At 49.4% G+C, this 21,553-nt stretch overlaps 24 non-coding genes across 24 annotated transcripts; 12 read left to right on the top strand and 12 right to left on the bottom strand.

Annotated features, from left to right (window-relative positions):
• Positions 1–136: 136 nt before the first annotated feature.
• On the top strand, positions 137–208 carry TRNAE-CUC (transfer RNA glutamic acid (anticodon CUC)). Its single transcript has one exon. It is a non-coding gene; the product is annotated as a tRNA-Glu (tRNA).
• An 822-nt stretch (positions 209–1,030) lies between these two features.
• Positions 1,031–1,102, bottom strand: TRNAE-CUC (transfer RNA glutamic acid (anticodon CUC)). The gene has a single exon. It is a non-coding gene; the product is annotated as a tRNA-Glu (tRNA).
• A 381-nt stretch (positions 1,103–1,483) lies between these two features.
• TRNAE-CUC (transfer RNA glutamic acid (anticodon CUC)) lies at positions 1,484–1,555 on the top strand. The gene has a single exon. It is a non-coding gene; the product is annotated as a tRNA-Glu (tRNA).
• Positions 1,556–2,370: 815 nt separating this feature from the next.
• Positions 2,371–2,442, bottom strand: TRNAE-CUC (transfer RNA glutamic acid (anticodon CUC)). Its single transcript has one exon. It is a non-coding gene; the product is annotated as a tRNA-Glu (tRNA).
• Positions 2,443–3,710: 1,268 nt separating this feature from the next.
• On the bottom strand, positions 3,711–3,782 carry TRNAE-CUC (transfer RNA glutamic acid (anticodon CUC)). Its single transcript has one exon. It is a non-coding gene; the product is annotated as a tRNA-Glu (tRNA).
• Positions 3,783–4,163: 381 nt separating this feature from the next.
• TRNAE-CUC (transfer RNA glutamic acid (anticodon CUC)) lies at positions 4,164–4,235 on the top strand. The gene has a single exon. It is a non-coding gene; the product is annotated as a tRNA-Glu (tRNA).
• Positions 4,236–5,050: 815 nt separating this feature from the next.
• TRNAE-CUC (transfer RNA glutamic acid (anticodon CUC)) lies at positions 5,051–5,122 on the bottom strand. Its single transcript has one exon. It is a non-coding gene; the product is annotated as a tRNA-Glu (tRNA).
• Positions 5,123–10,097: 4,975 nt separating this feature from the next.
• TRNAE-CUC (transfer RNA glutamic acid (anticodon CUC)) lies at positions 10,098–10,169 on the top strand. The gene has a single exon. It is a non-coding gene; the product is annotated as a tRNA-Glu (tRNA).
• An 815-nt stretch (positions 10,170–10,984) lies between these two features.
• Positions 10,985–11,056, bottom strand: TRNAE-CUC (transfer RNA glutamic acid (anticodon CUC)). Its single transcript has one exon. It is a non-coding gene; the product is annotated as a tRNA-Glu (tRNA).
• A 381-nt stretch (positions 11,057–11,437) lies between these two features.
• Positions 11,438–11,509, top strand: TRNAE-CUC (transfer RNA glutamic acid (anticodon CUC)). Its single transcript has one exon. It is a non-coding gene; the product is annotated as a tRNA-Glu (tRNA).
• An 815-nt stretch (positions 11,510–12,324) lies between these two features.
• Positions 12,325–12,396, bottom strand: TRNAE-CUC (transfer RNA glutamic acid (anticodon CUC)). Its single transcript has one exon. It is a non-coding gene; the product is annotated as a tRNA-Glu (tRNA).
• Positions 12,397–12,777: 381 nt separating this feature from the next.
• On the top strand, positions 12,778–12,849 carry TRNAE-CUC (transfer RNA glutamic acid (anticodon CUC)). The gene has a single exon. It is a non-coding gene; the product is annotated as a tRNA-Glu (tRNA).
• Positions 12,850–13,664: 815 nt separating this feature from the next.
• Positions 13,665–13,736, bottom strand: TRNAE-CUC (transfer RNA glutamic acid (anticodon CUC)). Its single transcript has one exon. It is a non-coding gene; the product is annotated as a tRNA-Glu (tRNA).
• A 381-nt stretch (positions 13,737–14,117) lies between these two features.
• Positions 14,118–14,189, top strand: TRNAE-CUC (transfer RNA glutamic acid (anticodon CUC)). Its single transcript has one exon. It is a non-coding gene; the product is annotated as a tRNA-Glu (tRNA).
• An 815-nt stretch (positions 14,190–15,004) lies between these two features.
• TRNAE-CUC (transfer RNA glutamic acid (anticodon CUC)) lies at positions 15,005–15,076 on the bottom strand. The gene has a single exon. It is a non-coding gene; the product is annotated as a tRNA-Glu (tRNA).
• Positions 15,077–15,457: 381 nt separating this feature from the next.
• On the top strand, positions 15,458–15,529 carry TRNAE-CUC (transfer RNA glutamic acid (anticodon CUC)). The gene has a single exon. It is a non-coding gene; the product is annotated as a tRNA-Glu (tRNA).
• An 815-nt stretch (positions 15,530–16,344) lies between these two features.
• Positions 16,345–16,416, bottom strand: TRNAE-CUC (transfer RNA glutamic acid (anticodon CUC)). Its single transcript has one exon. It is a non-coding gene; the product is annotated as a tRNA-Glu (tRNA).
• A 381-nt stretch (positions 16,417–16,797) lies between these two features.
• Positions 16,798–16,869, top strand: TRNAE-CUC (transfer RNA glutamic acid (anticodon CUC)). The gene has a single exon. It is a non-coding gene; the product is annotated as a tRNA-Glu (tRNA).
• Positions 16,870–17,684: 815 nt separating this feature from the next.
• Positions 17,685–17,756, bottom strand: TRNAE-CUC (transfer RNA glutamic acid (anticodon CUC)). Its single transcript has one exon. It is a non-coding gene; the product is annotated as a tRNA-Glu (tRNA).
• Positions 17,757–18,137: 381 nt separating this feature from the next.
• Positions 18,138–18,209, top strand: TRNAE-CUC (transfer RNA glutamic acid (anticodon CUC)). The gene has a single exon. It is a non-coding gene; the product is annotated as a tRNA-Glu (tRNA).
• Positions 18,210–19,024: 815 nt separating this feature from the next.
• TRNAE-CUC (transfer RNA glutamic acid (anticodon CUC)) lies at positions 19,025–19,096 on the bottom strand. The gene has a single exon. It is a non-coding gene; the product is annotated as a tRNA-Glu (tRNA).
• Positions 19,097–19,477: 381 nt separating this feature from the next.
• On the top strand, positions 19,478–19,549 carry TRNAE-CUC (transfer RNA glutamic acid (anticodon CUC)). Its single transcript has one exon. It is a non-coding gene; the product is annotated as a tRNA-Glu (tRNA).
• Positions 19,550–20,364: 815 nt separating this feature from the next.
• Positions 20,365–20,436, bottom strand: TRNAE-CUC (transfer RNA glutamic acid (anticodon CUC)). Its single transcript has one exon. It is a non-coding gene; the product is annotated as a tRNA-Glu (tRNA).
• A 381-nt stretch (positions 20,437–20,817) lies between these two features.
• Positions 20,818–20,889, top strand: TRNAE-CUC (transfer RNA glutamic acid (anticodon CUC)). The gene has a single exon. It is a non-coding gene; the product is annotated as a tRNA-Glu (tRNA).
• Positions 20,890–21,553: the final 664 nt, after the last annotated feature.

The raw sequence follows: 21,553 nt of genomic DNA on the forward strand, positions 1-21,553 counted from the left end.
TGAACTATTTGGAAGACATGCAAAGCTCTCAAGGGAGATTCCAACTTTCTGGAAAAAAACACGCAGCACAAATTAGCAGCCAGCTTTCATCCTGTCACTTTTCTCCTCAGCGTTCATGTGGATGTTCTTTCATCTCTCCCTGGTGGTCTAGTGGCTAGGATTCGGCGCTCTCACCGCCGCGGCCCGGGTTCGATTCCCGGTCAGGGAAGGCCTCCTTCTTCTTTCTTAATCTCTCACGCAGCAGCGACACTTCCTTGAGATGCTTGTCTTTACCGCTGGATTGACTCCTTATGCAGGAGTCCTGCACTTGGCTGGCCATCTTTGTTAAGTCTTCAGTCTGTTCACTATAGGCTGACTCGGAAAAAACAAAAAGAACCAAACCGCTTTCTTCTGTCGCATAGCTGTTTGGAAAGGGAGACTGTGTGCAGCTTCTGCTGATGGAGGTCTCCCTGCATGCCTCTTGGCAGTCGCACACTGCCTCCTAGGGATGATTCCATGATCTGGATCTGAGTTAAAGGGGTTTTTACATTTTCTTTTTCATACACATGAACGCTGAGGAGAAAAATGACGGGGTGAAACCTGGCTGATAATGTGTGCTGCATGTTTTTTCCAGAAAGTTGGAATCTCCCTTGAAAGCTTTGCAGTCTTGCATGTCTTCCAAATGGTCCACCTTCCTCTTTGGTCTTATGCCTGTTACACACCATGCAATTTCCCATCAGATAGATGAGTCAATAGATAATTTCTGACAGATCCGATCGGATTTCCGATCGTTTTTCTGATCGATATTCCGGTCACTTGTATGCAAATCGATCAGAAAAACGATCGGGAATCAGATCGGACCTGCCAGAAATGATCTATTCGACCCATCTATCTGATGGGAAATTGCATGGTGTGTACCAGGCTTTACTGCTCTTACCATCTTACTGTTGCAGGCAATGGAGCCTGCATAAGGAGTCAATCCAGCGGTTAAGACAAGCGACCCAAGGAAGTGCCGCTGCTGCGTGAGAGATCAAGAAAAAAGAAGGAGGCCTTCCCTGACCGGGAATCGAACCCGGGCCGCGGCGGTGAGAGCGCCGAATCCTAGCCACAAGACCACCAGGGAGAGATGAAGGCTCCCAAGCCTTCTGACGGTAAAATAAGTCAACTCCACAGAGAACAGCACGCGGCGGCACCCGAACGATCCATGCCGTGATGAATTGCTTTGCCGTCACTCATGTCACTCTTTCCCATTATTACCCTCTTCCTCTTCCCACTGCTCCTTCCTGCCAGACCTTCATCAGAGAGCTCTGTGCTTTCACGAATGGGAAATTGCATGGTGTGTACCAGGCATAAGACCAAGGAGGAAGTTGGACTATTTGGAAGACATGCAAAGCTCTCAAGGGAGATTCCAACTTTCTGGAAAAAAACACGCAGCACAAATTAGCAGCCAGCTTTCATCCTGTCACTTTTCTCCTCAGCGTTCATGTGGATGTTCTTTCATCTCTCCCTGGTGGTCTAGTGGCTAGGATTCGGCGCTCTCACCGCCGTGGCCCGGGTTCAATTCCCGGTCAGGGAAGGCCTCTTTCTTAATCTCTCACGCAGCAGCGACACTTCCTTGAGATGCTTGTCTTTACCGCTGGATTGACTCCTTATGCAGGAGTCCTGCACTTGGCTGGCCATCTTTGTTAAGTCTTCAGTCTGTTCACTATAGGCTGACTCGGAAAAAACAAAAAGAACCAAACCGCTTTCTTCTGTCGCATAGCTGTTTGGAAAGGGAGACTGTGTGCAGCTTCTGCTGATGGAGGTCTCCCTGCATGCCTCTTGGCAGTCGCACACTGCCTCCTAGGGATGATTCCATGATCTGGATCTGAGTTAAAGGGGTTTTTACATTTTCTTTTTCATACACATGAACGCTGAGGAGAAAAATGACGGGGTGAAACCTGGCTGATAATGTGTGCTGCATGTTTTTTCCAGAAAGTTGGAATCTCCCTTGAAAGCTTTGCAGTCTTGCATGTCTTCCAAATGGTCCACCTTCCTCTTTGGTCTTATGCCTGTTACACACCATGCAATTTCCCATCAGATAGATGAGTCAATAGATAATTTCTGACAGATCCGATCGGATTTCCGATCGTTTTTCTGATCGATATTCCGGTCACTTGTATGCAAATCGATCAGAAAAACGATCGGGAATCAGATCGGACCTGCCAGAAATGATCTATTCGACCCATCTATCTGATGGGAAATTGCATGGTGTGTACCAGGCTTTACTGCTCTTACCATCTTACTGTTGCAGGCAATGGAGCCTGCATAAGGAGTCAATCCAGCGGTTAAGACAAGCGACTCAAGGAAGTGCCGCTGCTGCGTGAGAGATCAATAAAAAAGAAGGAGGCCTTCCCTGACCGGGAATCGAACCCGGGCCGCGGCGGTGAGAGCGCCGAATCCTAGCCACTAGACCACCAGGGAGAGATGAAGGCTCCCAAGCCTTCTGACGGTAAAATAAGTCAACTCCACAGAGAACAGCACGCGGCGGCACCCGAACGATCCATGCCGTGATGAATTGCTTTGCCGTCACTCATGTCACTCTTTCCCATTATTACCCTCTTCCTCTTCCCACTGCTCCTTCCTGCCAGACCTTCATCAGAGAGCTCTGTGCTTTCACGAATGGGAAATTGCATGGTGTGTACCAGGCATAAGACCAAGGAGGAAGTTGGACTATTTGGAAGACATGCAAAGCTCTCAAGGGAGATTCCAACTTTCTGGAAAAAAACACGCAGCACAAATTAGCAGCCAGCTTTCATCCTGTCACTTTTCTCCTCAGCGTTCATGTGGATGTTCTTTCATCTCTCCCGGGTGGTCTAGTGGCTAGGATTCGGCGCTCTCACCGCCGCGGCCCGGGTTCGATTACCGGTCAGGGAAGGCCTCTTTCTTAATCTCTCACACAGCAGCGACGCTTCCTTGAGATGCTTGTCTTTACCGCTGGATTGACTCCTTATGCAGGAGTCCTGCACTTGGCTGGCCATCTTTGTTAAGTCTTCAGTCTGTTCACTATAGGCTGACTCGGAAAAAACAAAAAGAACCAAACCGCTTTCTTCTGTCGCATAGCTGTTTGGAAAGGGAGACTGTGTGCAGCTTCTGCTGATGGAGGTCTCCCTGCATGCCTCTTGGCAGTCGCACACTGCCTCCTAGGGATGATTCCATGATCTGGATCTGAGTTAAAGGGGTTTTTACATTTTCTTTTTCATACACATGAACGCTGAGGAGAAAAATGACGGGGTGAAACCTGGCTGATAATGTGTGCTGCATGTTTTTTCCAGAAAGTTGGAATCTCCCTTGAAAGCTTTGCAGTCTTGCATGTCTTCCAAATGGTCCACCTTCCTCTTTGGTCTTATGCCTGTTACACACCATGCAATTTCCCATCAGATAGATGAGTCAATAGATAATTTCTGACAGATCCGATCGGATTTCCGATCGTTTTTCTGATCGATATTCCGGTCACTTGTATGCAAATCGATCAGAAAAACGATCGGGAATCAGATCGGACCTGCCAGAAACGATCTATTCGACCCATCTATCTGATGGGAAATTGCATGGTGTGTACCAGGCTTTACTGCTCTTACCATCTTACTGTTGCAGGCAATGGAGCCTGCATAAGGAGTCAATCCAGCGGTTAAGACAAGCGACTCAAGGAAGTGCTGCTGCTGCGTGAGAGATCAAGAAAAAAGAAGGAGGCCTTCCCTGACCGGGAATCGAACCCGGGCCGCGGCGGTGAGAGCGCCGAATCCTAGCCACTAGACCACCAGGGAGAGATGAAGGCTCCCAAGCCTTCTGACGGTAAAATAAGTCAACTCCACAGAGAACAGCACGCGGCGGCACCCGAACGATCCATGCCGTGATGAATTGCTTTGCCGTCACTTATGTCACTCTTTCCCATTATTACCCTCTTCCTCTTCCCACTGCTCCTTCCTGCCAGACCTTCATCAGAGAGCTCTGTGCTTTCACGAATGGGAAATTGCATGGTGTGTACCAGGCATAAGACCAAGGAGGAAGTTGGACTATTTGGAAGACATGCAAAGCTCTCAAGGGAGATTCCAACTTTCTGGAAAAAAACACGCAGCACAAATTAGCAGCCAGCTTTCATCCTGTCACTTTTCTCCTCAGCGTTCATGTGGATGTTCTTTCATCTCTCCCTGGTGGTCTAGTGGCTAGGATTCGGCGCTCTCACCGCCGCGGCCCGGGTTCGATTCCCGGTCAGGGAAGGCCTCTTTCTTAATCTCTCACGCAGCAGCGACACTTCCTTGAGATGCTTGTCTTTACCGCTGGATTGACTCCTTATGCAGGAGTCCTGCACTTGGCTGGCCATCTTTGTTAAGTCTTCAGTCTGTTCACTATAGGCTGACTCGGAAAAAACAAAAAGAACCAAACCGCTTTCTTCTGTCGCATAGCTGTTTGGAAAGGGCGACTGTGTGCAGCTTCTGCTGATGGAGGTCTCCCTGCATGCCTCTTGGCAGTCGCACACTGCCTCCTAGGGATGATTCCATGATCTGGATCTGAGTTAAAGGGGTTTTTACATTTTCTTTTTCATACACATGAACGCTGAGGAGAAAAATGACGGGGTGAAACCTGGCTGATAATGTGTGCTGCATGTTTTTTCCAGAAAGTTGGAATCTCCCTTGAAAGCTTTGCAGTCTTGCATGTCTTCCAAATGGTCCACCTTCCTCTTTGGTCTTATGCCTGTTACACACCATGCAATTTCCCATCAGATAGATGAGTCAATAGATAATTTCTGACAGATCCGATCGGATTTCCGATCGTTTTTCTGATCGATATTCCGGTCACTTGTATGCAAATCGATCAGAAAAACGATCGGGAATCAGATCGGACCTGCCAGAAATGATCTATTCGACCCATCTATCTGATGGGAAATTGCATGGTGTGTACCAGGCTTTACTGCTCTTACCATCTTACTGTTGCAGGCAATGGAGCCTGCATAAGGAGTCAATCCAGCGGTTAAGACAAGCGACCCAAGGAAGTGCCGCTGCTGCGTGAGAGATCAAGAAAAAAGAAGGAGGCCTTCCCTGACCGGGAATCGAACCCGGGCCGCGGCGGTGAGAGCGCCGAATCCTAGCCACTAGACCACCAGGGAGAGATGAAGGCTCCCAAGCCTTCTGACGGTAAAATAAGTCAACTCCACAGAGAACAGCACGCGGCTAGTGTTGGGCGAACATCTAGATGTTCGGGTTCGGGCCGAACAGGCCGAACATGGCCGCGATGTTCGGGTGTTCGACCCGAACTCCGAACATAATGGAAGTCAATGGGGACCCGAACTTTTGTGCTTTGTAAAGCCTCCTTATATGCTACATACCCCAAATTTACAGGGTATGTGCACCTTGGGAGTGGGTACAAGAGGAAAAAAAAATTTAGCAAAAAGAGCTTATAGTTTTTGAGAAAATCGATTTTAAAGTTTCAAAGGGAAAACTGTCTTTTAAATGCGGGAAATGTCTGTTTTCTTTGCACAGGTAACATGCTTTTTGTCGGCATGCAGTCATAAATGTAATACATATAAGAGGTTCCAGGAAAAGGGACCGGTAATGCTAACCCAGCAGCAGCACACGTGATGGAACAGGAGGAGGGTGGCGCAGGAGGAGAAGGCCACGCTTTGAGACACAACAACCCAGGCCTTGCATGAGGACAAGAAGCGTGCGGATAGCATGCTTTGTACCACCATGCAGTCATAAATGTAATAAAGATAAGTGGTTCAATAAACAGGGACCACGCGGCAACGCTAACCCAGCAGCAGCACACGTGATGGAACAGGAGGAGGCGCAGGAGGAGAAGGCCACGCTTTGTGAGACACAACAACCCAGGCCTTGCATGAGGACAAAAAGCGTGCGGATAGCATGCTTTGTACCGCCATGTAGTCATAAATGTAATAAAGATAAGAGGTTCAATAAACAGGGACCACGCGGCAACGCTAACCCAGCAGCAGCAGCAGCAGCAGCACACGTGATGGAACAGGAGGAGGCGCAGGAGGAGAAGGCCACGCTTTGTGAGACACAACAACCCAGGCCTTGCATGAGGACAAAAAGCGTGCGGATATAGCAGCAATGCTTTTTGCCGCCATGCAGTCATAAATGTAATACAGATGAGAGGTTCAATAAACAGGGACCGGAAACGCTAAACCATCCCAGATGTTCATCGGTCATGTTACTTGGTTGGGGTCCAGGAGTGTTGCGTAGTCGTTTCCAATCCAGGATTGATTCATTTTAATTTGAGTCAGACGGTCTGCATTTTCTGTGGAGAGGCGGATACGCCGATCTGTGATGATGCCTCCGGCAGCACTGAAACAGCGTTCCGACATAACGCTGGCTGCCGGGCAAGCCAGCACCTCTATTGCGTACATTGCCAGTTCGTGCCAGGTGTCTAGCTTCATGCCCGGTTTCAGGTCCAGCGGTGCCAGCCACAAATCCGTCTGTTCCTTTATTCCCCTCCAAATTTCCTCCCCTGTGTGCTGCTTATCCCCAAGGCAGATCAGCTTCAGCAACGCTTGCTGACGCATGCCAACAGCTGTGCTGCACTGCTTCCACGATCCTACTGCTGCTGGTGCTGGGTTAGCATTTCCGGATGAGGTACAGCTTTGAGATGCGTTGGAGGAGAAGGAGTCAGAGAGGTAGGTGCTGCTGTTGTTATCCAGCTGTTTGCGGCGTGGGCAACACCCGCGCCGTAGCAGGTGAGGAATCGCTGCCAGGCTCCACAAGGTTCACCCAGTGCGCGGTAAGGGAGATGTATCGACCCTGGCCGAACGCACTCGTCCAGGTGTCAGTGGTGAGGTGAACCTTGCAGGCAACGGCATTCTTCAAGCTTCGGGTTATTTAGCTGACCACGTGCTCATGCAACTCAGGCACTGCAGAGCGCGCAAAGTGGTAGCGGCTGGGAACCACGTAACGTGGGATGGCCACTGACATCATGCCCTTGAAGCTGTTTGTCTCCACCACTCGATATGGCAGCATTTCGCAGGCCAGAAGCTTGGCTATGCTGGCTGGCTGTTACTGCCACGGCCCGGGGGTCATTTGCTGGCAATTTCCTCTTGTGCTCAAACATCTCAGAAACAGACAACTCAACCGTAGCGCTGCACACCGAAGGGCTGTTGGTTGTTGTGTTTGATGAACACTGGGAGACCTCAAGAGCACTAGTCCGGAAAGTGACAGTGTCAGCATCGTCTGATGTTTGTGAATGTTGTGAACCACGCAATGGCTGGGCTACTGCTGCTGCTGAGGCGGGTCTGGTGGTGAGTCTGGTGAACCCAAGGGAGGCAGTGTTGCTGGTGGTACCCTGTCCTGCCGCGTTTGCCCACAGAGTGGGATGTTTGGATAGAATGTGGCGGCTCATGCTGGTGGTGGAGAGGTTGTTAATACTTTTCCCCCTGCTCAGGCGGGTCTTGCACACCTTGCAAATCGCCATGGTAACATCCTCAGTGCAGTCTTCAAAGAAAGCCCAGACTTTAACTGGCTGAGGACTCGGACCTCGTGCGTGATGTGCTGGTGCTGCTTAACCCACTGCTGGACGCTTGAGAGGTCATCCAAGTAATTATCTGGTCCTGTTCTTTTGGATCTGTGAGGGTTGTTGTCCTGGACAACATGGGCAGTATTGAGTGGGTTTTCTTGGGTGCTCCCCTGTGGCCTGTACGTGAACCGTCAGGGGAAACACCTCTTCCCTTGCCCCTCCCTCTTTCACCGGATTTCTTCCTCATTTCACTTATCCTTAAAGTACACGCTGACTGGCAGCAGTACAGTGGCAGTACAGAAATGCTATACAGTGGTGGGTGAGCGGTGTACCACTATTGTCAGCAGTGACACAGAGCACAATGCTATACAGTGGCGGGTGAGCGGTGTACTACTGTTCCCAGCAGACACAGAGTGGAAGTAAACACAATGCTATATAGTGTGGCTGAGCCGTGTACACAGAGTGGCATTAAACACAATGCTATATAGTCTGCTATATAGTCACCCCGAACAGGGTGATGTTCTGCAGAACCCGAACAGTGGCAAACACTGTTCGCCCAACACTACTGGGAGGGAACGCAGATTTTAGTACCTAAACACACGATACAACATGTTTTCCGGGGTCGGACTCTGAGGCACATACAGATGGTCCCGATCATCATCCTCATCATACAACTCTTCTCCTGAGTCTGACCCACCCACCACCTCTGCCACCCCAACATCCCCAGACACAGACCCCTCATCGTCCTCAACATTAACTTGGGATGCTGGCCTGAGCCAGACCTCCTCCTCCACATCAGGCCCCATCATCTCCTCAATGGCAGCCCTCATTAATCGCTCTGGCGACGGACTGATGGACACAACGTTCTCCTCCGGGGAGGGCTGCTGCTGACCACTGGCTGCTGGGGTGGATGTTATAGCTTGCGTGGGGCGTTGGCTGTTGCTGTTGTTGGGAGTGCTGCTCACAGCGGAGGTCTCTGGGGAACTCATGTTGAGCTCATATAGTGGTTGACGGTGAGTGGAGTATTACTGATCCCAGCAATATACACACTGACTGGCAGAGTACGCAATGCTATATAGTGTGGCTGAGCGAGGTACACAGAGTGGCAGTAAACAGAATGCTATATAGTGTGGCTGAGCGAGCGGTGTACCACTATTCCCAGCAGACACAGAACAGTGAACAGAATGCTATATAGTGTGGCTGAGCGAGCGGTGTACCACTATTCCCAGCAGACACAGAACAGTGAACAGAATGCTATATAGTGTGGATGAGCGAGCGGTGTACCACTATTCCCAGCAGACACAGAACAGTAAACAGAATGCTATATAGTGTGGCTGAGCGAGCGGTGTACCACTATTCCCAGCAGACACAGAACAGTGAACAGAATGCTATATAGTGTGGCTGAGCGAGCGGTGTACCACTATTCCCAGCAGACACAGAACAGTGAACAGAATGCTATATAGTGTGGCTGAGCGAGCGGTGTACTACTGTTCCCAGCAGACACAGAACAGTACACAGAATGCTATATAGTGTGGCTGAACGAGCGGTGTACTACTGTTCCCAGCAGACACAGAACAGTACACAGAATGCTATATAGTGTGGCTGAACGAGCGGTGTACCACTATTCCAAGCAGACACAGAACAGTGAACAGAATGCTATATAGTGTGGCTGAGCGAGCGGTGTACCACTATTCCCAGCAGACACAGAGTGGCAGTAAACAGAATGCTATATAGTGTGGCTGAGCGAGGTACACAGAGTGGCAGTAAACAGAATGCTATATAGTGTGGCTGTGCAAGCGGTGTACTACTATTCCCAGCAGACACAGAGTGGCAGTAAACAGAATGCTATATAGTGTGGCTGAGCGAGGTACACAGAGTGGCAGTAAACAGAATGCTGAGCGAGCGGTGTACTACTATTCCCAGCAGCGACACACAATGACTGGGGGGGACCCTGGCTAGCGTGGCTGGAGCGCGAACTACCCTGCCTGCCTACCCAAAGCTAAACCCACAGACAAATGGCGGAGATATGACGTGGTTCGGGTATTTATTTACCCGAACCACGTGACAGTTCGGCCAATCAGAGCGCGTTCGGGTCCGAACCACGTGACCCGTTCGGCCAATCACAGCGCTAGCCGAACGTTCGGGGAACGTTCGGCCATGCGCTCTTAGTTCGGCCATATGGCCGAACGGTTTGGCCGAGCACCGTCAGGTGTTCGGCCGAACTCGAACATCACCCGAACAGGGTGATGTTCTGCAGAACCCGAACAGTGGCGAACACTGTTCGCCCAACACTACACGCGGCGGCACCCGAACGATCCATGCCGTGATGAATTGCTTTGCCGTCACTCATGTCACTCTTTCCCATTATTACCCTCTTCCTCTTCCCACTGCTCCTTCCTGCCAGACCTTCATCAGAGAGCTCTGTGCTTTCACGAATGGGAAATTGCATGGTGTGTACCAGGCATAAGACCAAGGAGGAAGTTGGACTATTTGGAAGACATGCAAAGCTCTCAAGGGAGATTCCAACTTTCTGGAAAAAAACACGCAGCACAAATTAGCAGCCAGCTTTCATCCTGTCACTTTTCTCCTCAGCGTTCATGTGGATGTTCTTTCATCTCTCCCTGGTGGTCTAGTGGCTAGGATTCGGCGCTCTCACCGCCGCGGCCCGGGTTCGATTCCCGGTCAGGGAAGGCCTCTTTCTTAATCTCTCACGCAGCAGCGACACTTCCTTGAGATGCTTGTCTTTACCGCTGGATTGACTCCTTATGCAGGAGTCCTGCACTTGGCTGGCCATCTTTGTTAAGTCTTCAGTCTGTTCACTATAGGCTGACTCGGAAAAAACAAAAAGAACCAAACCGCTTTCTTCTGTCGCATAGCTGTTTGGAAAGGGAGACTGTGTGCAGCTTCTGCTGATGGAGGTCTCCCTGCATGCCTCTTGGCAGTCGCACACTGCCTCCTAGGGATGATTCCATGATCTGGATCTGAGTTAAAGGGGTTTTTACATTTTCTTTTTCATACACATGAACGCTGAGGAGAAAAATGACGGGGTGAAACCTGGCTGATAATGTGTGCTGCATGTTTTTTCCAGAAAGTTGGAATCTCCCTTGAAAGCTTTGCAGTCTTGCATGTCTTCCAAATGGTCCACCTTCCTCTTTGGTCTTATGCCTGTTACACACCATGCAATTTCCCATCAGATAGATGAGTCAATAGATAATTTCTGACAGATCCGATCGGATTTCCGATCGTTTTTCTGATCGATATTCCGGTCACTTGTATGCAAATCGATCAGAAAAACGATCGGGAATCAGATCGGACCTGCCAGAAATGATCTATTCGACCCATCTATCTGATGGGAAATTGCATGGTGTGTACCAGGCTTTACTGCTCTTACCATCTTACTGTTGCAGGCAATGGAGCCTGCATAAGGAGTCAATCCAGCGGTTAAGACAAGCGACCCAAGGAAGTGCCGCTGCTGCGTGAGAGATCAAGAAAAAAGAAGGAGGCCTTCCCTGACCGGGAATCGAACCCGGGCCGCGGCGGTGAGAGCGCCGAATCCTAGCCACTAGACCACCAGGGAGAGATGAAGGCTCCCAAGCCTTCTGACGGTAAAATAAGTCAACTCCACAGAGAACAGCACGCGGCGGCACCCGAACGATCCATGCCGTGATGAATTGCTTTGCCGTCACTCATGTCACTCTTTCCCATTATTACCCTCTTCCTCTTCCCACTGCTCCTTCCTGCCAGACCTTCATCAGAGAGCTCTGTGCTTTTACGAATGGGAAATTGCATGGTGTGTACCAGGCATAAGACCAAGGAGGAAGTTGGACTATTTGGAAGACATGCAAAGCTCTCAAGGGAGATTCCAACTTTCTGGAAAAAAACACGCAGCACAAATTAGCAGCCAGCTTTCATCCTGTCACTTTTCTCCTCAGCGTTCATGTGGATGTTCTTTCATCTCTCCCTGGTGGTCTAGTGGCTAGGATTCGGCGCTCTCACCGCCGCGGCCCGGGTTCGATTCCCGGTCAGGGAAGGCCTCTTTCTTAATCTCTCACGCAGCAGCGACACTTCCTTGAGATGCTTGTCTTTACCGCTGGATTGACTCCTTATGCAGGAGTCCTGCACTTGGCTGGCCATCTTTGTTAAGTCTTCAGTCTGTTCACTATAGGCTGACTCGGAAAAAACAAAAAGAACCAAACCGCTTTCTTCTGTCGCATAGCTGTTTGGAAAGGGAGACTGTGTGCAGCTTCTGCTGATGGAGGTCTCCCTGCATGCCTCTTGGCAGTCGCACACTGCCTCCTAGGGATGATTCCATGATCTGGATCTGAGTTAAAGGGGTTTTTACATTTTCTTTTTCATACACATGAACGCTGAGGAGAAAAATGACGGGGTGAAACCTGGCTGATAATGTGTGCTGCATGTTCTTTCCAGAAAGTTGGAATCTCCCTTGAAAGCTTTGCAGTCTTGCATGTCTTCCAAATGGTCCACCTTCCTCTTTGGTCTTATGCCTGTTACACACCATGCAATTTCCCATCAGATAGATGAGTCAATAGATAATTTCTGACAGATCCGATCGGATTTCCGATCGTTTTTCTGATCGATATTCCGGTCACTTGTATGCAAATCGATCAGAAAAACGATCGGGAATCAGATCGGACCTGCCAGAAATGATCTATTCGACCCATCTATCTGATGGGAAATTGCATGGTGTGTACCAGGCTTTACTGCTCTTACCATCTTACTGTTGCAGGCAATGGAGCCTGCATAAGGAGTCAATCCAGCGGTTAAGACAAGCGACCTAAGGAAGTGCCGCTGCTGCGTGAGAGATCAAGAAAAAAGAAGGAGGCCTTCCCTGACCGGGAATCGAACCCGGGCCGCAGCGGTGAGAGCGCCGAATCCTAGCCACTAGACCACCAGGGAGAGATGAAGGCTCCCAAGCCTTCTGACGGTAAAATAAGTCAACTCCACAGAGAACAGCACGCGGCGGCACCCGAACGATCCATGCCGTGATGAATTGCTTTGCCGTCACTCATGTCACTCTTTCCCATTATTACCCTCTTCCTCTTCCCACTGCTCCTTCCTGCCAGACCTTCATCAGAGAGCTCTGTGCTTTTACGAATGGGAAATTGCATGGTGTGTACCAGGCATAAGACCAAGGAGGAAGTTGGACTATTTGGAAGACATGCAAAGCTCTCAAGGGAGATTCCAACTTTCTGGAAAAAAACACGCAGCACAAATTAGCAGCCAGCTTTCATCCTGTCACTTTTCTCCTCAGCGTTCATGTGGATGTTCTTTCATCTCTCCCTGGTGGTCTAGTGGCTAGGATTCGGCGCTCTCACCGCCGCGGCCCGGGTTCGATTCCCGGTCAGGGAAGGCCTCTTTCTTAATCTCTCACGCAGCAGCGACACTTCCTTGAGATGCTTGTCTTTACCGCTGGATTGACTCCTTATGCAGGAGTCCTGCACTTGGCTGGCCATCTTTGTTAAGTCTTCAGTCTGTTCACTATAGGCTGACTCGGAAAAAACAAAAAGAACCAAACCGCTTTCTTCTGTCGCATAGCTGTTTGGAAAGGGAGACTGTGTGCAGCTTCTGCTGATGGAGGTCTCCCTGCATGCCTCTTGGCAGTCGCACACTGCCTCCTAGGGATGATTCCATGATCTGGATCTGAGTTAAAGGGGTTTTTACATTTTCTTTTTCATACACATGAACGCTGAGGAGAAAAATGACGGGGTGAAACCTGGCTGATAATGTGTGCTGCATGTTTTTTCCAGAAAGTTGGAATCTCCCTTGAAAGCTTTGCAGTCTTGCATGTCTTCCAAATGGTCCACCTTCCTCTTTGGTCTTATGCCTGTTACACACCATGCAATTTCCCATCAGATAGATGAGTCAATAGATAATTTCTGACAGATCCGATCGGATTTCCGATCGTTTTTCTGATCGATATTCCGGTCACTTGTATGCAAATCGATCAGAAAAACGATCGGGAATCAGATCGGACCTGCCAGAAATGATCTATTCGACCCATCTATCTGATGGGAAATTGCATGGTGTGTACCAGGCTTTACTGCTCTTACCATCTTACTGTTGCAGGCAATGGAGCCTGCATAAGGAGTCAATCCAGCGGTTAAGACAAGCGACTCAAGGAAGTGCCGCTGCTGCGTGAGAGATCAAGAAAAAAGAAGGAGGCCTTCCCTGACCGGGAATCGAACCCGGGCCGCGGCGGTGAGAGCGCCGAATCCTAGCCACTAGACCACCAGGGAGAGATGAAGGCTCCCAAGCCTTCTGACGGTAAAATAAGTCAACTCCACAGAGAACAGCACGCGGCGGCACCCGAACGATCCATGCCGTGATGAATTGCTTTGCCGTCACTCATGTCACTCTTTCCCATTATTACCCTCTTCCTCTTCCCACTGCTCCTTCCTGCCAGACCTTCATCAGAGAGCTCTGTGCTTTCACGAATGGGAAATTGCATGGTGTGTACCAGGCATAAGACCAAGGAGGAAGTTGGACTATTTGGAAGACATGCAAAGCTCTCAAGGGAGATTCCAACTTTCTGGAAAAAAACACGCAGCACAAATTAGCAGCCAGCTTTCATCCTGTCACTTTTCTCCTCAGCGTTCATGTGGATGTGCTTTCATCTCTCCCTGGTGGTCTAGTGGCTAGGATTCGGCGCTCTCACCGCTGCGGCCCGGGTTTGATTCCCGGTCAGGGAAGGCCTCTTTCTTAATCTCTCACGCAGCAGCGACACTTCCTTGAGATGCTTGTCTTTACCGCTGGATTGACTCCTTATGCAGGAGTCCTGCACTTGGCTGGCCATCTTTGTTAAGTCTTCAGTCTGTTCACTATAGGCTGACTCGGAAAAAACAAAAAGAACCAAACCGCTTTCTTCTGTCGCATAGCTGTTTGGAAAGGGAGACTGTGTGCAGCTTCTGCTGATGGAGGTCTCCCTGCATGCCTCTTGGCAGTCGCACACTGCCTCCTAGGGATGATTCCATGATCTGGATCTGAGTTAAAGGGGTTTTTACATTTTCTTTTTCATACACATGAACGCTGAGGAGAAAAATGACGGGGTGAAACCTGGCTGATAATGTGTGCTGCATGTTTTTTCCAGAAAGTTGGAATCTCCCTTGAAAGCTTTGCAGTCTTGCATGTCTTCCAAATGGTCCACCTTCCTCTTTGGTCTTATGCCTGTTACACACCATGCAATTTCCCATCAGATAGATGAGTCAATAGATAATTTCTGACAGATCCGATCGGATTTCCGATCGTTTTTCTGATCGATATTCCGGTCACTTGTATGCAAATCGATCAGAAAAACGATCGGGAATCAGATCGGACCTGCCAGAAATGATCTATTCGACCCATCTATCTGATGGGAAATTGCATGGTGTGTACCAGGCTTTACTGCTCTTACCATCTTACTGTTGCAGGCAATGGAGCCTGCATAAGGAGTCAATCCAGCGGTTAAGACAAGCGACTCAAGGAAGTGCCGCTGCTGCGTGAGAGATCAAGAAAAAAGAAGGAGGCCTTCCCTGACCGGGAATCGAACCCGGGCCGCGGCGGTGAGAGCGCCAAATCCTAGCCACTAGACCACCAGGGAGAGATGAAGGCTCCCAAGCCTTCTGACGGTAAAATAAGTCAACTCCACAGAGAACAGCACGCGGCGGCACCCGAACAATCTATGCCGTGATGAATTGCTTTGCCGTCACTCATGTCACTCTTTCCCATTATTACCCTCTTCCTCTTCCCACTGCTCCTTCCTGCCAGACCTTCATCAGAGAGCTCTGTGCTTTCACGAATGGGAAATTGCATGGTGTGTACCAGGCATAAGACCAAGGAGGAAGTTGGACTATTTGGAAGACATGCAAAGCTCTCAAGGGAGATTCCAACTTTCTGGAAAAAAACACGCAGCACAAATTAGCAGCCAGCTTTCATCCTGTCACTTTTCTCCTCAGCGTTCATGTGGATGTTCTTTCATCTCTCCCTGGTGGTCTAGTGGCTAGGATTTGGCGCTCTCACCGCCGCGGCCCGCGTTCGATTCCCGGTCAGGGAAGGCCTCTTTCTTAATCTCTCACGCAGCAGCGACACTTCCTTGAGATGCTTGTCTTTACCGCTGGATTGACTCCTTATGCAGGAGTCCTGCACTTGGCTGGCCATCTTTGTTAAGTCTTCAGTCTGTTCACTATAGGCTGACTCGGAAAAAACAAAAAGAACCAAACCGCTTTCTTCTGTCGCATAGCTGTTTGGAAAGGGAGACTGTGTGCAGCTTCTGCTGATGGAGGTCTCCCTGCATGCCTCTTGGCAGTCGCACACTGCCTCCTAGGGATGATTCCATGATCTGGATCTGAGTTAAAGGGGTTTTTACATTTTCTTTTTCATACACATGAACGCTGAGGAGAAAAATGACGGGGTGAAACCTGGCTGATAATGTGTGCTGCATGTTTTTTCCAGAAAGTTGGAATCTCCCTTGAAAGCTTTGCAGTCTTGCATGTCTTCCAAATGGTCCACCTTCCTCTTTGGTCTTATGCCTGTTACACACCATGCAATTTCCCATCAGATAGATGAGTCAATAGATAATTTCTGACAGATCCGATCGGATTTCCGATCGTTTTTCTGATCGATATTCCGGTCACTTGTATGCAAATCGATCAGAAAAACGATCGGGAATCAGATCGGACCTGCCAGAAATGATCTATTCGACCCATCTATCTGATGGGAAATTGCATGGTGTGTACCAGGCTTTACTGCTCTTACCATCTTACTGTTGCAGGCAATGGAGCCTGCATAAGGAGTCAATCCAGCGGTTAAGACAAGCGACTCAAGGAAGTGCCGCTGCTGCGTGAGAGATCAAGAAAAAAGAAGGAGGCCTTCCCTGACCGGGAGTCGAACCTGGGCCGCGGCGGTGAGAGCACCGAATCCTAGCCACTAGACCACCAGGGAGAGATGAAGGCTCCCAAGCCTTCTGACGGTAAAATAAGTCAACTCCACAGAGAACAGCACGCGGCGGCACCCGAACGATCCATGCCGTGATGAATTGCTTTGCCGTCACTCATGTCACTCTTTCCCATTATTACCCTCTTCCTCTTCCCACTGCTCCTTCCTGCCAGACCTTCATCAGAGAGCTCTGTGCTTTCACGAATGGGAAATTGCATGGTGTGTACCAGGCATAAGACCAAGGAGGAAGTTGGACTATTTGGAAGACATGCAAAGCTCTCAAGGGAGATTCCAACTTTCTGGAAAAAAACACGCAGCACAAATTAGCAGCCAGCTTTCATCCTGTCACTTTTCTCCTCAGCATTCATGTGGATGTTCTTTCATCTCTCCCTGGTGGTCTAGTGGCTAGGATTCGGTGCTCTCACCGCCGCGGCCCGGGTTCGATTCCCAGTCAGGGAAGGCCTCTTTCTTAATCTCTCACGCAGCAGCGACACTTCCTTGAGATGCTTGTCTTTACCGCTGGATTGACTCCTTATGCAGGAGTCCTGCACTTGGCTGGCCATCTTTGTTAAGTCTTCAGTCTGTTCACTATAGGCTGACTCGGAAAAAACAAAGAGAACCAAACCGCTTTCTTCTGTCGCATAGCTGTTTGGAAAGGGAGACTGTGTGCAGCTTCTGCTGATGGAGGTCTCCCTGCATGCCTCTTGGCAGTCGCACACTGCCTCCTAGGGATGATTCCATGATCTGGATCTGAGTTAAAGGGGTTTTTACATTTTCTTTTTCATACACATGAACGCTGAGGAGAAAAATGACGGGGTGAAACCTGGCTGATAATGTGTGCTGCATGTTTTTTCCAGAAAGTTGGAATCTCCCTTGAAAGCTTTGCAGTCTTGCATGTCTTCCAAATGGTCCACCTTCCTCTTTGGTCTTATGCCTGTTACACACCATGCAATTTCCCATCAGATAGATGAGTCAATAGATAATTTCTGTCAGATCCGATCGGATTTCCGATCGTTTTTCTGATCGATATTCCGGTCACTTGTATGCAAATCGATCAGAAAAACGATCGGGAATCAGATCGGACCTGCCAGAAATGATCTATTCGACCCATCTATCTGATGGGAAATTGCATGGTGTGTACCAGGCTTTACTGCTCTTACCATCTTACTGTTGCAGGCAATGGAGCCTGCATAAGGAGTCAATCCAGCGGTTAAGACAAGCGACTCAAGGAAGTGCCGCTGCTGCGTGAGAGATCAAGAAAAAAGAAGGAGGCCTTCCCTGACCGGGAATCGAACCCGGGCTGCGGCGGTGAGAACGCCGAATCCTAGCCACTAGACCACCAGGGAGAGATGAAGGCTCCCAAGCCTTCTGACGGTAAAATAAGTCAACTCCACAGAGAACAGCACGCGGCGGCACCCGAACGATCCATGCCGTGATGAATTGCTTTGCCGTCACTCATGTCACTCTTTCCCATTATTACCCTCTTCCTCTTCCCACTGCTCCTTCCTGCCAGACCTTCATCAGAGAGCTCTGTGCTTTCACGAATGGGAAATTGCATGGTGTGTACCAGGCATAAGACCAAGGAGGAAGTTGGACTATTTGGAAGACATGCAAAGCTCTCAAGGGAGATTCCAACTTTCTGGAAAAAAACACGCAGCACAAATTAGCAGCCAGCTTTCATCCTGTCACTTTTCTCCTCAGCGTTCATGTGGATGTTCTTTCATCTCTCCCTGGTGGTCTAGTGGCTAGGATTCGGCGCTCTCACCGCCGCGGCCCGGGTTCGATTCCTGGTCAGGGAAGGCCTCTTTCTTAATCTCTCACGCAGCAGCAACACTTCCTTGAGATGCTTGTCTTTACCGCTGGATTGACTCCTTATGCAGGAGTCCTGCACTTGGCTGGCCATCTTTGTTAAGTCTTCAGTCTGTTCACTATAGGCTGACTCGGAAAAAACAAAAAGAACCAAACCGCTTTCTTCTGTCGCATAGCTGTTTGGAAAGGGAGACTGTGTGCAGCTTCTGCTGATGGAGGTCTCCCTGCATGCCTCTTGGCAGTCGCACACTGCCTCCTAGGGATGATTCCATGATCTGGATCTGAGTTAAAGGGGTTTTTACATTTTCTTTTTCATACACATGAACGCTGAGGAGAAAAATGACGGGGTGAAACCTGGCTGATAATGTGTGCTGCATGTTCTTTCCAGAAAGTTGGAATCTCCCTTGAAAGCTTTGCAGTCTTGCATGTCTTCCAAATGGTCCACCTTCCTCTTTGGTCTTATGCCTGTTACACACCATGCAATTTCCCATCAGATAGATGAGTCAATAGATAATTTCTGACAGATCCGATCGGATTTCCGATCGTTTTTCTGATCGATATTCCGGTCACTTGTATGCAAATCGATCAGAAAACCGATCGGGAATCAGATCGGACCTGCCAGAAATGATCTATTCGACCCATCTATCTGATGGGAAATTGCATGGTGTGTACCAGGCTTTACTGCTCTTACCATCTTACTGTTGCAGGCAATGGAGCCTGCATAAGGAGTCAATCCAGCGGTTAAGACAAGCGACTCAAGGAAGTGCCGCTGCTGCGTGAGAGATCAAGAAAAAAGAAGGAGGCCTTCCCTGACCGGGAATCGAACCCGGGCTGCGGCGGTGAGAGCGCCGAATCCTAGCCACTAGACCACCAGGGAGAGATGAAGGCTCCCAAGCCTTCTGACGGTAAAATAAGTCAACTCCACAGAGAACAGCACGCGGCGGCACCCGAACGATCCATGCCGTGATGAATTGCTTTGCCGTCACTCATGTCACTCTTTCCCATTATTACCCTCTTCCTCTTCCCACTGCTCCTTCCTGCCAGACCTTCATCAGAGAGCTCTGTGCTTTCACGAATGGGAAATTGCATGGTGTGTACCAGGCATAAGACCAAGGAGGAAGTTGGACTATTTGGAAGACATGCAAAGCTCTCAAGGGAGATTCCAACTTTCTGGAAAAAAACACGCAGCACAAATTAGCAGCCAGCTTTCATCCTGTCACTTTTCTCCTCAGCGTTCATGTGGATGTTCTTTCATCTCTCCCTGGTGGTCTAGTGGCTAGGATTCGGCGCTCTCACCGCCGCGGCCCGGGTTCAATTCCTGGTCAGGGAAGGCCACTTTCTTAATCTCTCACGCAGCAGCGACACTTCCTTGAGATGCTTGTCTTTACCGCTGGATTGACTCCTTATGCAGGAGTCCTGCACTTGGCTGGCCATCTTTGTTAAGTCTTCAGTCTGTTCACTATAGGCTGACTCGGAAAAAACAAAAAGAACCAAACCGCTTTCTTCTGTCGCATAGCTGTTTGGAAAGGGAGACTGTGTGCAGCTTCTGCTGATGGAGGTCTCCCTGCATGCCTCTTGGCAGTCGCACACTGCCTCCTAGGGATGATTCCATGATCTGGATCTGAGTTAAAGGGGTTTTTACATTTTCTTTTTCATACACATGAACGCTGAGGAGAAAAATGACGGGGTGAAACCTGGCTGATAATGTGTGCTGCATGTTTTTTCCAGAAAGTTGGAATCTCCCTTGAAAGCTTTGCAGTCTTGCATGTCTTCCAAATGGTCCACCTTCCTCTTTGGTCTTATGCCTGTTACACACCATGCAATTTCCCATCAGATAGATGAGTCAATAGATAATTTCTGTCAGATCCGATCGGATTTCCGATCGTTTTTCTGATCGATATTCCGGTCACTTGTATGCAAATCGATCAGAAAAACGATCGGGAATCAGATCGGACCTGCCAGAAATGATCTATTCGACCCATCTATCTGATGGGAAATTGCATGGTGTGTACCAGGCTTTACTGCTCTTACCATCTTACTGTTGCAGGCAATGGAGCCTGCATAAGGAGTCAATCCAGCGGTTAAGACAAGCGACTCAAGGAAGTGCCGCTGCTGCGTGAGAGATCAAGAAAAAAGAAGGAGGCCTTCCCTGACCGGGAATCGAACCTGGGCCGCGGCGGTGAGAGCACCGAATCCTAGCCACTAGACCACCAGGGAGAGATGAAGGCTCCCAAGCCTTCTGACGGTAAAATAAGTCAACTCCACAGAGAACAGCACGCGGCGGCACCCGAACGATCCATGCCGTGATGAATTGCTTTGCCGTCACTCATGTCACTCTTTCCCATTATTACCCTCTTCCTCTTCCCACTGCTCCTTCCTGCCAGACCTTCATCAGAGAGCTCTGTGCTTTCACGAATGGGAAATTGCATGGTGTGTACCAGGCATAAGACCAAGGAGGAAGTTGGACTATTTGGAAGACATGCAAAGCTCTCAAGGGAGATTCCAACTTTCTGGAAAAAAACACGCAGCACAAATTAGCAGCCAGCTTTCATCCTGTCACTTTTCTCCTCAGCATTCATGTGGATGTTCTTTCATCTCTCCCTGGTGGTCTAGTGGCTAGGATTCGGCGCTCTCACCGCCGCGGCCCGGGTTCGATTCCCGGTCAGGGAAGGCCTCTTTCTTAATCTCTCACGCAGCAGCGACACTTCCTTGAGATGCTTGTCTTTACCGCTGGATTGACTCCTTATGCAGGAGTCCTGCACTTGGCTGGCCATCTTTGTTAAGTCTTCAGTCTGTTCACTATAGGCTGACTCGGAAAAAACAAAGAGAACCAAACCGCTTTCTTCTGTCGCATAGCTGTTTGGAAAGGGAGACTGTGTGCAGCTTCTGCTGATGGAGGTCTCCCTGCATGCCTCTTGGCAGTCGCACACTGCCTCCTAGGGATGATTCCATGATCTGGATCTGAGTTAAAGGGGTTTTTACATTTTCTTTTTCATACACATGAACGCTGAGGAGAAAAATGACGGGGTGAAACCTGGCTGATAATGTGTGCTGCATGTTTTTTCCAGAAAGTTGGAATCTCCCTTGAAAGCTTTGCAGTCTTGCATGTCTTCCAAATGGTCCACCTTCCTCTTTGGTCTTATGCCTGTTACACACCATGCAATTTCCCATCAGATAGATGAGTCAATAGATAATTTCTGTCAGATCCGATCGGATTTCCGATCGTTTTTCTGATCGATATTCCGGTCACTTGTATGCAAATCGATCAGAAAAACGATCGGGAATCAGATCGGACCTGCCAGAAATGATCTATTCGACCCATCTATCTGATGGG

This window comes from Hyperolius riggenbachi, chromosome 8 (genome assembly GCF_040937935.1).
Source record: "Hyperolius riggenbachi isolate aHypRig1 chromosome 8, aHypRig1.pri, whole genome shotgun sequence".
Taxonomy (NCBI): domain Eukaryota; kingdom Metazoa; phylum Chordata; class Amphibia; order Anura; family Hyperoliidae; genus Hyperolius; species Hyperolius riggenbachi.